Here is a 14,189-nt window from a genome sequence, read left to right on the forward strand (position 1 = left end):
CCCCACGCATAGAAACAAGCACTTTTCCAAGCCCCCAAATGAGCATTTTGCCTGCAGCCCTGCGAGCTATAGGGACACAGAGAAGTTATAAGCTCAGTTTTTTTTCCACGTTATAATCTAAGGGAAGCTCCTTATTCTCATGATCTGACTCATTTGGTTCCCTGAACATCACAAGTTGCCAATGCAGGATAGCACAGCATCAGAACAGACTGTGACTATCAAAACGTCCGTCCCTCAGCTCCGTTTGAATCCGCCACATCTTAAAGTGACCTTTCAAAGCTCAGAAGCTGCCTGTTTTAAACTGCTCCCAATGACATGTGCTGTGGGTATTTTTAACAGGCTGTTTACTGGAATTTTGCTTTCTGTTCCGCTATCTTTCTTTTTTTTTCCTCCTTCCCTTTCAACAGCTTTTCTGCTCAGCAGCTCCCAGGCCCACACGCAGCACAGCGCTGCAGGACATCTGCCTGCAAGGCACTGGACAACACGCTGCAGGGAGGGGGAAAGGGAACCGAAAGTCAGAAAGCAGCTGCAATGCAGCAGGATGGGAGATGGCCAGGAAGGGAAGGCGGCTTTACTGCTTTCCCTTTGGGTTATTGAGAGAAAAGTGCTATGGGGTTTGAAGGAAAAAACCAGCCAGAGGTATCCAATGTGGCACTGCCAGTGCATCCAACACGAGGCGTGCACGGGTGTTAAACCAGCACCTCATCTCCATGCCTTTAGTTACCGGTCTTTCCTAGCTCCTCCTCTCAGCATTTATCCACGCATGACTTTGCAGGTTGTTTCTATCTTCTCCTGTACATGCACAGTGTGCCCAGCATCCCTTTACACACAGTTTGGTGCACAAGAGCATTGCTGCTGGTTGTAGCCTGGATGGAGCAGCTGGCTGGGAAGGGAACAGAGGGAGAAGGAGGACGATAACAAGCAAATAATGTCACCATGGCACCTTGTGTTTACAGCACTGCTTGCAACTGCCCGTGTTGCTGGAGAGAAAAGCACTGTGCCAGCCTGCAGCTCCTGGGCCACCAGATATTGGCAAGTTTAGTAACTAACAGCACGTAGGTATTCACTGCTTCTATGGGCAGAGCAGCAATAAGGCCAGGATTTCCAACCTCTTACCCTCCGCTTACTCAAAATAAATGAGAAAGAAAGAATAAAGCCACATTTAATTGCACCACAAAACAAACAGGAAGCCAGAGCAGTTTTAGGGGAGTTGAAACTATTTGCTCCATGTGGTTAACACTACCAAACAGGCGGGCAACCGCGTTTTTGCATCAGCTATGCAGTCGGGTCTGCAAATATGGCAGGTAAGTTTGCTCTTTTTTAAAAGTCAAAAGCAGCTTTCTTGGCCACAAGATGCAAAATAAGCTCACGGCCACAAGAAGCGTATGGCAGTGATCCCCAGAGCAGCAACCTCACCAGTAAGAGCAGAGAGAAGCCCATGGTCACACACTGAGGATCACTGCTGCTTTTTGATCCTCACCTGAAGCTCAGTGGCAGCTCAGTGCTGTGCTGCTGCAGGCTTCTCATCCTTTGGGGTGTTACTTGGAACCCATGTATATCAGGCTCTGGGCTCTCCTGAAGCTGGCAGCATGCACACTGAGTGGAAGGAGCAGAGCTGAAGGCTTTAGTAATGAACTTCATAATCACTGTAGTATCAGCTCAATCAGGCTAAAGAGGAAGAACAGACCATCCTCACTTTGAAAATCAGTGCCAGAGCTCTCAGGAAAGCACTGACTAATCCAAACCAACTGCAGATCCAACACTCAGCTTCACTGGTGAGATCCAGATGTGAACCCACCATTTTAACATCAAGTTCTATATGATTCATACAGCAATCCCTTCCATGGTATGACATTGGAGGTAGTGTGCACAGCCTGCTCATCAGCATTATGGAGCAAACATCCACACCAAGAAACCAGGCTCCCAAATAGCACAGGGAGCACAGCAGCACCAGCTCTGACAAACTGCCATCCGATGGCAATCCAGCACTGCTAACAACATCTGCTTTTCAGTATTAATGCATTTAGAATACGCACACTCTCTTGTACTGCTTAATGAGGTTCTAGGTGGAATGGTACCCAGGCTTTCCCTCCTTTGTCCTTGACATGTGAAAAATCTGAGATGAAGAAATGAATTGTCCAAAAGTTACAAAGGAAGAGAGTGGGAAAAAGAGATTAGATCTTTAGTGTCCTTACCAAAGGGTTTGTAATGGAAATCTACTTGTAATTCTTTATTCCCCCCCCCCCCCCCCCAAGGAGAGGAGAGATTAGGAAACAGATTCACCACAAGGACCATGGGGTGGTAACCCCTCACGTTGGTCTCCGGAGAGAACAGAAACCAGCAAAAGGCTGCGCTGAATAAAACTGAGAGGAGAAATTCACCAGCACACCTTCTTAAAATGAGGACTAAAACCACCACCACCACCTCTCTCAAGGTGATTAGCACACAGCTCAGGTTCCACATTCCCAAGCTCAAGTCCCACCAAAATAGCACATCCTCAGGTAGGCAGAGAACAGAACAAGGGATCACAAGTTGCCATCCTTAACCAAGTGGGCTGGGGAATCCCACTTACAGAGCTTAAGGGCTTCCTGAACACCCACCCCCTTGCATCATGAACCCCACATCCTGATCCATACATCCTAAACCAACCCTGAAACAGCTGCTGGTTTTCTCCCCATCCTCACCTTCACTCAAGGAACCCTCCCAGCACAGAGAAATCTCTTTCGAGAAAAACACAGCAGTTATTTCATTGCTTGGGCTTTGGGTCAGCTGACCACACAGTGGTTTTAATATGAATTGTTTTTCTTTCACAAACAAGGCCATAGTTTGCTTGTTGTTATTGACACGAGAGCTATTTTGGAGCAGAAAACCACAACAAAGCTCTGCAAGTTTTTTCTCTTCATTTGATGGATGTCAAACAAATAGCCCATGGAGAAAGATCTTCCCATGAGCCATATAGAAGCTGATGGTGAATTAATAGGGGTAGGATTCAAGGAATTGAGCAGCTCATTTGTTCAAGCAGTGTTAAAGCCTGGGTCTCAGCAGGTGTGTGCTGGAATCCTTACCCAGGTGAAAGCAATGTCTAGTTTGTGTGACTACGCATTTCAATGAAGGGCATCACGGACTTGAGAACAAAGCACTCCTCCTTCTATGCGGAGGAAATAACTGACCTAAGCCTGAGTTTAGTTGCAGCAAGCAGCTAAGCTTCCTATCTTGATCATCAGAAATAGTCCGGGACTTCTAAAGGAGAAAAATACCTGGAGGCACTCACCTGAGGAGCTTATTAAAGTGAACCAGGGGACCATGCTCGATACCTCCTTAGTTGTAACTTTGAGATTCACATGAAGAAACAACTTCAATGTGCACTGAAACATTGCACGGAGGAAAAAGTAAGTTCACGTCATTGGTGGGGGTGCAAGAAGCACAACATCCCAGAGAACACAAGGGAAGGTATTAGTCAAATGCTCGACTGGGGGAGATGCTGCTGACCCAGTTCTGTGAGATGCTGGGGACACAGTTTGGGTCACTGACTGCAGAGACGCGTGAAAACAGTTTGGGGATAAAAATACAACATAACACAAAAGCAAATCAACACCACCAAATCACCCCCAAAATTACACACGCTGCTTCAAAACCCCAAGTTCTGTTGCTTTCAATGCAGGACCTGGCATCAGGTGCCCACATCCTAACTCTTACTGGCACTGGTGCTGTGGTCTTTAAGTTGTTTCACCTGTTTCTCAGTATGCAGAATGCAGATAACGTAACTTCTGCCTCTCACGAGGCATTTTACAGAGCGTTGTTGTAGTACAAGTCATCTGAGGTCTTCAACTGGTGGTGCTATAGAGGTTCAAAGCATCTGTGTCAACACAAGATATTTATTTCTTTACCGCTTTGAGGTAGGATTGCATCCGCACACACATTTCTCCCCTGCACAAGGAATGCTTTTCTGTATTTCTGCTGCTGAAAATGCAGAAACAAAACAAGTCCAACAGAAATGCAACACGTCTCTTTTCTCACTATCGGTTCTTCACGAGGGACAAACAACTTTCCTCTTTTTGTTTTGCAACTCATTTTCTTGGGAGCATTTCTTTTAGCAGAAAATAAGCCATCTATAAAACCACAGATTTCCATTATGAGCTGTAACTGCTCAACTAAACCACACTGTTTCATCTTGAGATTACTGCTGGGGGATTCTGGATCCTTTGCTGTCAGAAGAAAGGCAGCACCCACACTCCCTACATACAGAAACCCAGTTTAAGTTCACATGAGTGTGGGCTGTCCAAAAAAAAATATATGCAAAATTGGACCTCAATTTTCAACTGAGAATGTTAAAAATAAGCCCTTCACCTTCCCAGTATTGGGATATTTGGGGGTCTTTAAGAGCTGTTTCCAGCCAGACCGGATCTCACAGGCCCTGTGTGGGCGGCTGTCTGCACATTGAAGACAGATGCAGGTGCCTGCACCCAATACTTTGCACAAGCTCATGGGTTTGCTATGTTTGGGTGGTTTTTGTTTGTTTAGTTTTATTTGATGTGTGGGGCATATATTCAAAATTAAGCAGCAGTCAGAACCCAAATCCTCTCTCTCTCTCCACAATAAACAGAATATTTGTATCATGTTACAAAACGAGGCAGATGCCAGTGACAAACGCTGCAAGAATTTTAACAGCCACCTGAAAAATCACTTAAGTCAGAACTGAGTGGCAAAGGCCGTTGCATGAGTCACCGTCAGCAGCAAGGAATGAAGGAACATCCAGGGAGCATTTGATTCTCTCTTTTTCCTCCCAAAGCAGCAGCTTGGCTTGGGCTGAAAGAAAATTCTTCTTTCTTTTAATATATGTATATTTCTTACCATAAGTAGAGTAAAATTTCCATTAGTGAAAAGGGGAATTTCCACCTGAGTGTCATTTCCATGGCTGGAGGTAAAGCTACAACTTTCACCCTGGGAAAAGCACCGAAGGAAAAATAATCTCTTTTGGTAGCAGGAAGGTGCAACATTTTTCTGTCCTCCAATTCTGGTCCAAAAATAGGGAATGTTTGTTTTTATTAAGTCTCAAAAATACTTACAAAGAAGAGAAGATGTGTTTCACAGAAGCCAACATTCCAGCCAGCCTAAACGGAACTGGGAAACCATACTGGACAGCCATTAACTACGTTAAGCACTTACACTCTACGCTACAAGGGTGAGTGGCTCTCCAAGTAAAACGAAGTGTTTATTCTGATGGGGATTTGAGGCAGGCTGGGGTCCCCTTGCATCAGCAGGCTGCACTTGTGCAGCTCAGTTTGCTGCCTCAGAGGATTCTCGCATACCCCACCCTGCCCTTTTCCATGACACAGCCATGCTTCAGCCTTGGTTTCACCCCCAGGAAAGAGAAGGAACAGTGATGCTGAGCACTGGATCAGTCAAGAGATTAGCATTTGTGATGCACAAGTTATAACATCTGATACCCTACCGGACTGTTTTGTCTGATACTCACAGATCTTCTATCCAGTGATGCACAGACTGATACTATGAGCTTGGGCCAGTGAAAAAAGCCAACAGTCATGGTAATATTTTCATAGTGTTAAAACTGAATTTTACACTTTTCTGCCAGGGTCCCTCAGCTCCATCAGGTTGGCAGCTCCCCACATTCACCCCTACCCAGATCCACAAGACAACAGTTAGCAGCACATTGCTGTGCTGGGTGGAAAGGTGCTGCCCAAGAGCGTGCACGTGGCACTTTGCATGCACAAAGAGATGAAGAGCATGCAAAACAGCACAGCAACACACACAAAGTGAGCTTTAGATAAGCACTGCATCTGCATTATTGACAAAAAACCCAACTCACTCCCACTCTCATACCACATCCTTTTGGGTTGCCTGGAATTTTTAGTTGCAGAGTTTGCTGCTTTTCTCTGGGACTTAATCGATTACAATAAAAGGAAACAAAAAAGGCAGATTCTTCCATGAAAATTGTGTGCCATTGGGTTTTTCTTCTTTCTGAGCATAGGCTGTGCATGGCCTCATCCCAAGTGCTGCCAAAACACCTCACACCCTGGGAACTCAACTTTCTTCAACACCCCAAACACCGTTTCCTTCAGGTTTCAGGATCACCCTGTGAAGATATCAAGGTCTAATTTGAGGTAAGATAAGAAGAAATTAATTGAAAATTAAGAAGAGAAGAAAGTCCCACATTTCACTGGTGCTTTAATTGAATTTAACAAGTCATCTACTCCTAAAAAGGCAACAAAACCTTCCATCCTGGTCAGTGACGTTGATCATCAATTCATTTATTAAACCAATTGAATGATGGTCGTTTCCACAAGCAGACAGCCTTAATTCCCCACTGAGGGTCTGCAGTCTACCTTCGTATTCATACTTTGTGTGGTTCTTAGAAGCGAAGTACCTAAGCAACTTCTCCATTTTCACAGATGAAACACAACATACCACAAATCACTCCCAGCCAATACACCTTCACATACCCAACCACCCCATTCCTTGGTTACAGAATAGTAATGATAAGAGGCTGAATTTGATACAATTTTCACTTTCACAGGGTCCTCGACAGCCAGCTCCTGTGTTAGCACGACAAGGACACAGCTACCCACACCTCCTACACTCATCTTTTTTCAACAGGAAAGATAAAATGTTGGTCTTATCTAGACTGCCTGGAAGTTCCTCTTCTAACCCATCTCTGCGCTACCACCAAGACCATCAGTCCAGCTTTGCCCTGACACCAAGAGGAACAGATCATCCAACAGAAGCTGCTGAACAGCACCTGCAGCCCATGGTGCCAATGGGGCTCTGCGAGATGATAAAGTTGCATTGAATTTCCTATTTTATTTCCTGGTTACTTGCAACAGGAAAAAACTCAACCTCTCACTTCCTTCCTCCTGCCCACTTGCTGGGTGATGTTTTGAGCAGCTGCGATAAATTGGCTACAGTCAGGAGCCAGATTTTCAATCTGCTATTTGTTCTAGAGACCACAGGTAGAAAGACACAGACAAATCCTCCCAGATAAAATGATGGCACGTCAGGGGTAAGAGGACAGTGACAGGAATGTACAGTTAATAGAGCTCCCAAGCAGCAAGAGGAATGATGCTTGGCTGCCTAGAAGGAGATGGATGGGTCCACCAAGATCATTGGCAACGGGGCCAAGCCATTTGCTAGAGTACTACACTAGAGGATGTAACTTGTTTCCAATGCCCTGACAATGAAACCTGATTTCTAGGAAGTAGAGGTTTGAAAGAATTAGCAGGAACAGAGCACCAGAAAAGAGAACTATTCCATTTATATTGGTGTCAGCAGTGATTAGCTTCACTCCACCATCTCAGACTGTTGTGTTCTCAGCCAAAGAGCAGCTCTCACATGGAACAGCAGGGAGTTCTGTTTGCTTTGCTCTGAAGAGCCAGAGATGCCAGGACTTGAGGTGTTTCTCTGGGAAGCATTTGCTTCCACGCTGTCCAACAAGCTCTACAGTGCTGAGCTGCCTGTAGTACAAAGACTGTCTCCTGCAGTTCAGATGCCCATGACTTGCAATACTGCAAACTGAACCAGCAATTGCCAAGCTATGCAAGCTGCAGAAAGTAACCACAACAAAAGGCATGGTTGGCCCAGTGTTATCTAGTTGCTAGAAGTGTGGCTCACCAGCCAGATGCCCAGCAGGTCACCAAGCCCCAAGGAACCCCTGAATTTTCCATTTCCCACCTGCCCCTGCCATAACCACACAGCACCCACCACTCACTGGCCAGGTTCCTTTTGGATGCTCCAGGGAGCCAAGACGATCACTCAGTTCTCTAAAGGGCCTTTATAGACATTTCCTCCCCAGCCCCAAAAGCCCCCCAACAAAAACATACCTGCTACTACACACGTGATTCCTGTTGTGGCAAAAACAAAATGAATTCACAAGTCCTGTGGCACTAAAAATACCTCCTCAGACTTCTCCTTTTACGGCAGCATTTCTCTTTCTGGGCCATTTCCCAGCCTGTCACACTTGCCTTGTACCAGCTCTCACACTGGAGCTGTCCTAACACTGAGCTACATATGGGTTTTTACTGCTGGGCCATTACAACCTCTCACCAGAGCAACCACTTGCGGACAACTCCATGCTGTCAGCATCAGAAGACACAGAGGACGAGTTGCCCAGCTACACTCCCTGCTTACTGCCTTAGGATCAGTCTCTAAGAAAATTAAACCAGTCAAATTGATTCTCACGTCACAGAAAAAATAGAGGAAAGGGGCAAAAGGGGGGAAAAAAAGCACAGCAGAATTGACTCTGAACATGTTTTTCTTTGCTGTGAATAAGGAGTCAGCAGCTCTGATTGCATGTGCCCAAATTCCCCTAAAGTTTCCCTGAAACTTTCCATTACAGAGAGGTAACAGAGCTCTAGTAAAGACAGCCATTACTTTTCTGCTGATACTTGTTTATTTACTTGGGTGAAGATACAACTGTTAGATCTTATCATGGGTGACTGAATCACCCTCAGCTGCATATGTGCAGTTGACTCTCCCTGAAAGCAGGGAGCACATCAGTAGTTCTCCAGACTACAAGGGCTCAGAAGTCACCTGGCTGTAACGGGGCTTCACCCTATAATGCCCTTCTACCCTTTCAGGTTGGTCACCCCAAGTCAAGAGCAATGATCTGCTGAGAGAATTGGGTATACCTACTGATAGGCTGTTTCCTTTAAAGCTGTAGTTTTTATGCTACCTGCAAGCATTGCACACATTTACAAAATAATACTAATAATCTGCTTAGGTAAGGTAGAAAAGAGATTGTAGAGAGGCAGGTAGGAGGCCAATCAGATGCAGCTTTCCAGGAGGACAGAAGAGCATCTGCTAAATCCTAGACAGAAATGCCTGGAAGACAAGCAGCAAGAAACAAATTGAGGAACACAGTGACTCTAGGAATTGATCTGGAAGATGTGAATGAGCATCACCATGAAATCAGCAGTGACAAAGTTACATTCAGCACACAGTAGAGTCACTGCTAAACCTTATTAGCTGCATCCTTGTGTCACCGTAGACAGCCCTGCCCACAAAGCAGAGACCACAGCATTACAGTGCAAAAATCATTCACATGTTGCTGGTGCCTCTCGGGGAGCTGTAAAAAAGAGAAGGTAATTAAATCCTAATGGAAGCTTGCTCCTGTCAGTTGGTAACCAGGACCAAACCCAGTTCTTTACAGTTCTGGTGGCAGACCAGTTACCAAAAAAAAACCAGGCAACCCTTCTGCTGCTTAGCAAACACTTGCACGAGCTGTTCCTGCCTCTCCTGATACCACTGGTCAGACCAGGTACCACCAGTAACGTCAGCTGAGAACAAGCTGTGAAAGTGGCTTTACCTGCAAGAGTCTGATGACAGCAAAGAGAGGACAACTCAAAGGCAACATCCCCTCTAACCTTGCCCTGTTCTAATCCACATGCAAAGCTCACACATTAATTTTCTACATCTCTCCCCAGTGGCTGATTAAAGGGGCATCTTATCCAATTCTCCTTCCTTTTCTATCTCCAACCCAGTGCTCTCTTTCCATGCTTTGGCAGCTGCTTCTCTCCTCCTCCCTGCCCATTTGCCTGCTGTTGCCTCACTAATTATTTTTTACAAGGCTCAATAATTGATGCAATCTTTCCCATTTTTCATCTTCTTCCTGCAGCACTGTTGGGCAAATGAGGAACTCCACGAGCAGCTGTGCTCTGCTGGCTGCCCATCTGCCTCTTGCAGAGAGGAGCCATTGCCACAACCAGCCTTTGAGACTCAGTCCTCTATTTACCTTTCTCTGGACCCTGCAGTCAAGTAGAGGTGCTTTACAAGTCACTTAGCAACATGTTAGCAAACCAATCCACGAGTAAAAGTAGTGTCTGGGAAACATGTCACACATCTGACCGGCCCAATTACCTGCAGCCATCAAGCTCCACACTTGCTTTTGAAGCAAAAGAATTTATCTTTTGACTCACTGCCAGACAGAGCAGCAACACTGACTTCATAAGAAAAATCAATCTCTCATTCTGCACTAGTCATACTGACCTTAAGCACAGGCCTCCTTGTGCCTTTCTGTGAAGCACATGGGGCTGAGCAAGAACACAGCTCAGATACCAAAGTGAACATGGTATCAGTAGACCTACATGGTAGAACAGCTCCCTCAACCTGCAGGTTATTCATCTAATGGAGGCCAGTTTTGGATTTAACCAAAGGGAGCAGAGCGTTACAGATGATAGATCTGGGAGAAATGGGAATAAATGTTTTCAAACAACGTTGGTAACAAAACTGTTGGGGTTAATTCAAACAAGACACCCCATAATGCAGCTCCTTCATCTGAGTGATGTCCTAGAGATGTCCTTCTTCACATTTTGCCTTCAGTGGTGATTCTATGTACCATCTCCCCCACTCACAATAAAGAGAAAGCAAACAGAGGAATTACACTGACAGCAAAGTTCCTATGGCTTCATGGGGCTGCCAGGCACCTGGAAAGTAGAAGTCAGGGCTTATCAGAATTTTCGGTAATGTTTGGCCAAGATGGTTGCTCATTTTATACAAACGTTGCAAGAATCAGAAGTGATGATTCATTTTTCAGCCCTATCCTGACATGGGCTACATCTGACTTACTGTGGTTGCACACCTAAGCTTAGGGCAAATTCTCACTTCATCCATTCAAGAGCAGCTCAGGAAGACAACTGCCAAATGGAAAGTGAATGGGTAGTTCTGTTACAATCTCACAGCATCAAGCAACACATATTTGAGGAGCACGTGCATACCACAGCATCACCTCTCAGAGAGTGCACCACTTCTCTGGTGCACAACAGCAGGACCTCACCCAGAGAAACACAAACACGTGCTATGCCTTTTCCAGAGCCAGCACCAATCTCAAGCATTGCCAGAGGCTCCTTCCAGCCTTCTAACCTCCATCCCCGTCCTCCTTCGCAGCTTGTTGTTTCAAAGAGCAGTGGTGTGAAAAAACAGGAAGCCATGCAGAAAAAAGTAAGAATACAGATAGAGGCATGAAACTGCAACAGCAACAGCTCCCCCGGCACGCACCCCACCTCCTCTTCCCTTCCCACCCCCTTACCACAGGCCACGTTTTTGGTGAGAAACACTGTACTTTTGCTCTTGACGGGAAACTGGTTACGGAGTTGCATGGCCAGAGAGCCACTGCAGGAGGGGAAATCCAGCAGCATGAAGGAAGTGTTTCTCACTTGATTTTGCAGGTCTGGGGGGAAGGAGACGGGAGGGTGGCTGATATCAAGCAAGGCAGAATAAACCCACAGGTTTAGACCACTAGCAAGACTGCTACACGTGGCTGTTAGCACAAGTACTGGCACCTGCTGTCTGCTTCTGCACAGCAGGAAAGGCAGGACTGCATGCAATCTGTTAGCAGCTCTCTGCATTCACAGCTCTCCCAGTCCACCCTCTGTTGGCAACTTCTGCCAACAGGTTCCTCTTTTATTGGAGCCTTCATTGCTCACACCCTTATTGTTTCAGGCTGAGAGATTAAAAGGGTGGAGATGAGAAAACACCAGTTAGAAGCAAAAATACGGTAGCAGGGGAGAGAAATGCCAAGCAAAGCCCTGACAAACAAGCAAATGCATACAAGGTATTTTCAATGATAACTCAGCACATAACACCTTCTATTTTTATGTCGATCAATTTAATGGATAAAAGGAAAAGAAGCAATACCACAAGAATTCTGCTGCTGCAAAGATGGGAAAGAAATATATCCATGAACCATCTTGACCAGCATTTCTAAATACTAATGTTCAAACATTCAATAAATGAAGGTGGGATAAACATGCACAACCTGAGCCATAGCAGGTAACAGTTCATAATATGAAGCCATGAATCAACTCAACAATTCCATACTGAATGGCAGCTCAGGGTCACATATGGGCCTTAACATATTAAGATACTGGCACAGCATCTCTCCGCTCTGTACTTAGTTTGGATACTGACAATTAAATCTCCTTCACCTACTCTAATCTAGCACTATACACAGCTGAACTGCCCCCCTTTTCTACTGCTAGTGACATATAGAAATATTATTTCAATTGCTCGAAATCAGTAAGGGAAAGAAGAGAAGACAGATGTGAAAGATATAATGGAAAGGAATGTAACAGTCTGATACCCACTGGTGGGAAAGAGGAACGTCGTATTTTCATAGCCATTTTCAAAGACTCTGTATTGCTTGCACAGTGATATGCTGTGCTGCGGTTTATTTATAAAACTAATAAGAATGTTGACTGAGGAAGAAACTTAAGAAAAACAAGCAGAGGTTGAGTTTTCTAAACGCAGTCACAAACTCGAGAGAAAGTGGCTCACCAATAAGAGCCTTCACTACAAGCGGGATGCAAAACACAGGAGAGGCCCCAGTGCTTCGAAGCTGCTAGAAAAGCTGTGCAAACCATGAACAATCTCTCTGATTTAAATGCAGTCGGTGCTTCAGTTTTCTATTCCAACCACAGAAGCGAGAGGGCTGTGCGTGAGTGCCTGAATAAGACCAAGGGAGATTCCCAGCACCTCACTTTGCTGGCACCAATTCTTCCTGTGCTCTTTGACTGTTTGTTCTGAACTTTCAAATCACTGATGAGAAGAGGAGCTCCTACAAAGAGTGATTCAGAGCAGGGACTTCATCTAAATGATCTGAATCATCCCTTGGAAGAGACCATCCCCGCTTACAGTTGAAGGATCTCTGGAGAAGGGAGCCTGCTAGCACAGATGATTCACTCTGTGGCAATCACACCAATACATTCCTGCAAGAGATCTAACTGTGTGCCAATGGAACCGTGCCTCTTTTATTCACAGTAACCTTCAGAAGGGACAAAGGCAGTGAAATAAGGAGCGTGAAAGGGGGAAAGCACAAAGCCCCTACCAGTGCAGTCTGCAATCCAAATAACGGGTCCACAGATATCTTTCCCATTCTACATCCCTGCAGTTCTAACGAGGAATGCAGTACATTCTGCCTGCACCTGTTTGAATACTTCCATAAGGGCCATCACTTTAAGAAAGATGAACCAAGCCCAAGATAACAGGGAATGCCGCTCGGAACAAACCACTGCAGCTGAACAACCATTCCTTTCTCCCTTTCACATTACTCCCACACATCCTCCCCGTTACATTTTCTAGAAGGAAGGAGATGCAGCCATCAGCACTAAAGACCACTGCAGCCTCTCTAGCAGCAATCCCTGGCCTCGGTGTGCTGGTACAAACGCACCATCTAGTGGCAAACACAAATGGGAAAGCTGCAGAACCAACAAACATAACTCTTAGCAATGTAAACAGGTTTGGTGGGTGCACACAGGAGATGGGACCCACAGCAGGGAAGGCAGAGAGCAGCCTCTGATAGAGAAGAGAAAATCACCATTACTTACCCAATCCATGCCCTACCAGGTAACCACTGAACCACACAGAGCTGTGCTCCAAAAGCCATCCCAAATCCAAAAGACAGAGATAGATCTCCCTGCAGGGGAGCAGAAAACACAAAAAAACCCAGGAGCTCCTCCACCCACACACCTCATAATAGCTTCTGGGCCTTGTTAGTGTGAATGGAGCTGCTGCCACCTGCCCTTGGCTGCAGATGAGCTGGGGAAAACAGGCACAGCCCCTCCAGAAGTGCAATCAGCTCTTGTTCTTTCTTGTGTGTGCAGGCACCCCCAGCAAGGCAGTCTGCTTACGAGGTCCCTCGTGGCAGCCCCAGCCCCACAGCCCTTGTGCATAATTGCACGACAGATGTGGCTCAGCCTGTAGCCCACAGGTGCCAAAAAGCCAGGAGCAGATAGAGAACACAGGGGAGCCCTGGCAAGGAGGAGGAAATGGGTTGCTCTTCTTTTCCCCCAGTATGTAAACCAGTGATGTGAAGCCATGCTAAATGGCAAGGAAACACGACTCAGCTGGAAGAACAAGGTGAGAAGCACACACACACAAACACCAACTTTCAGAAACCCTTCTTGTTTTCGTAGTTGTTGTGCACAGTGGAATTAATGACTGTCCAGAGGTCAGACTTGATACCCCAAACACAGCAGCGGTGGTTTCACAAACGTGCATTATTCATATATGACTTAAACCACAGCAGGTTTAGGTCACATAAAACACTTCTCTGGAGCAAAACCCCAGAGGTCTTCGTTGACCCTACATACAGACTTCAATGTGCAGCAGTTCTTTCACAGCTGTGTTCTGCTGTATTGGTTTTATAGCATGGGGACACCAGGGAGACAGAGAGCAACGTG

Source organism: Coturnix japonica, chromosome 9 (assembly GCF_054131305.1).
Source record: "Coturnix japonica strain WE chromosome 9, WE-NBRP24, whole genome shotgun sequence".
Classification (NCBI taxonomy): Eukaryota; Metazoa; Chordata; class Aves; order Galliformes; family Phasianidae; genus Coturnix; species Coturnix japonica.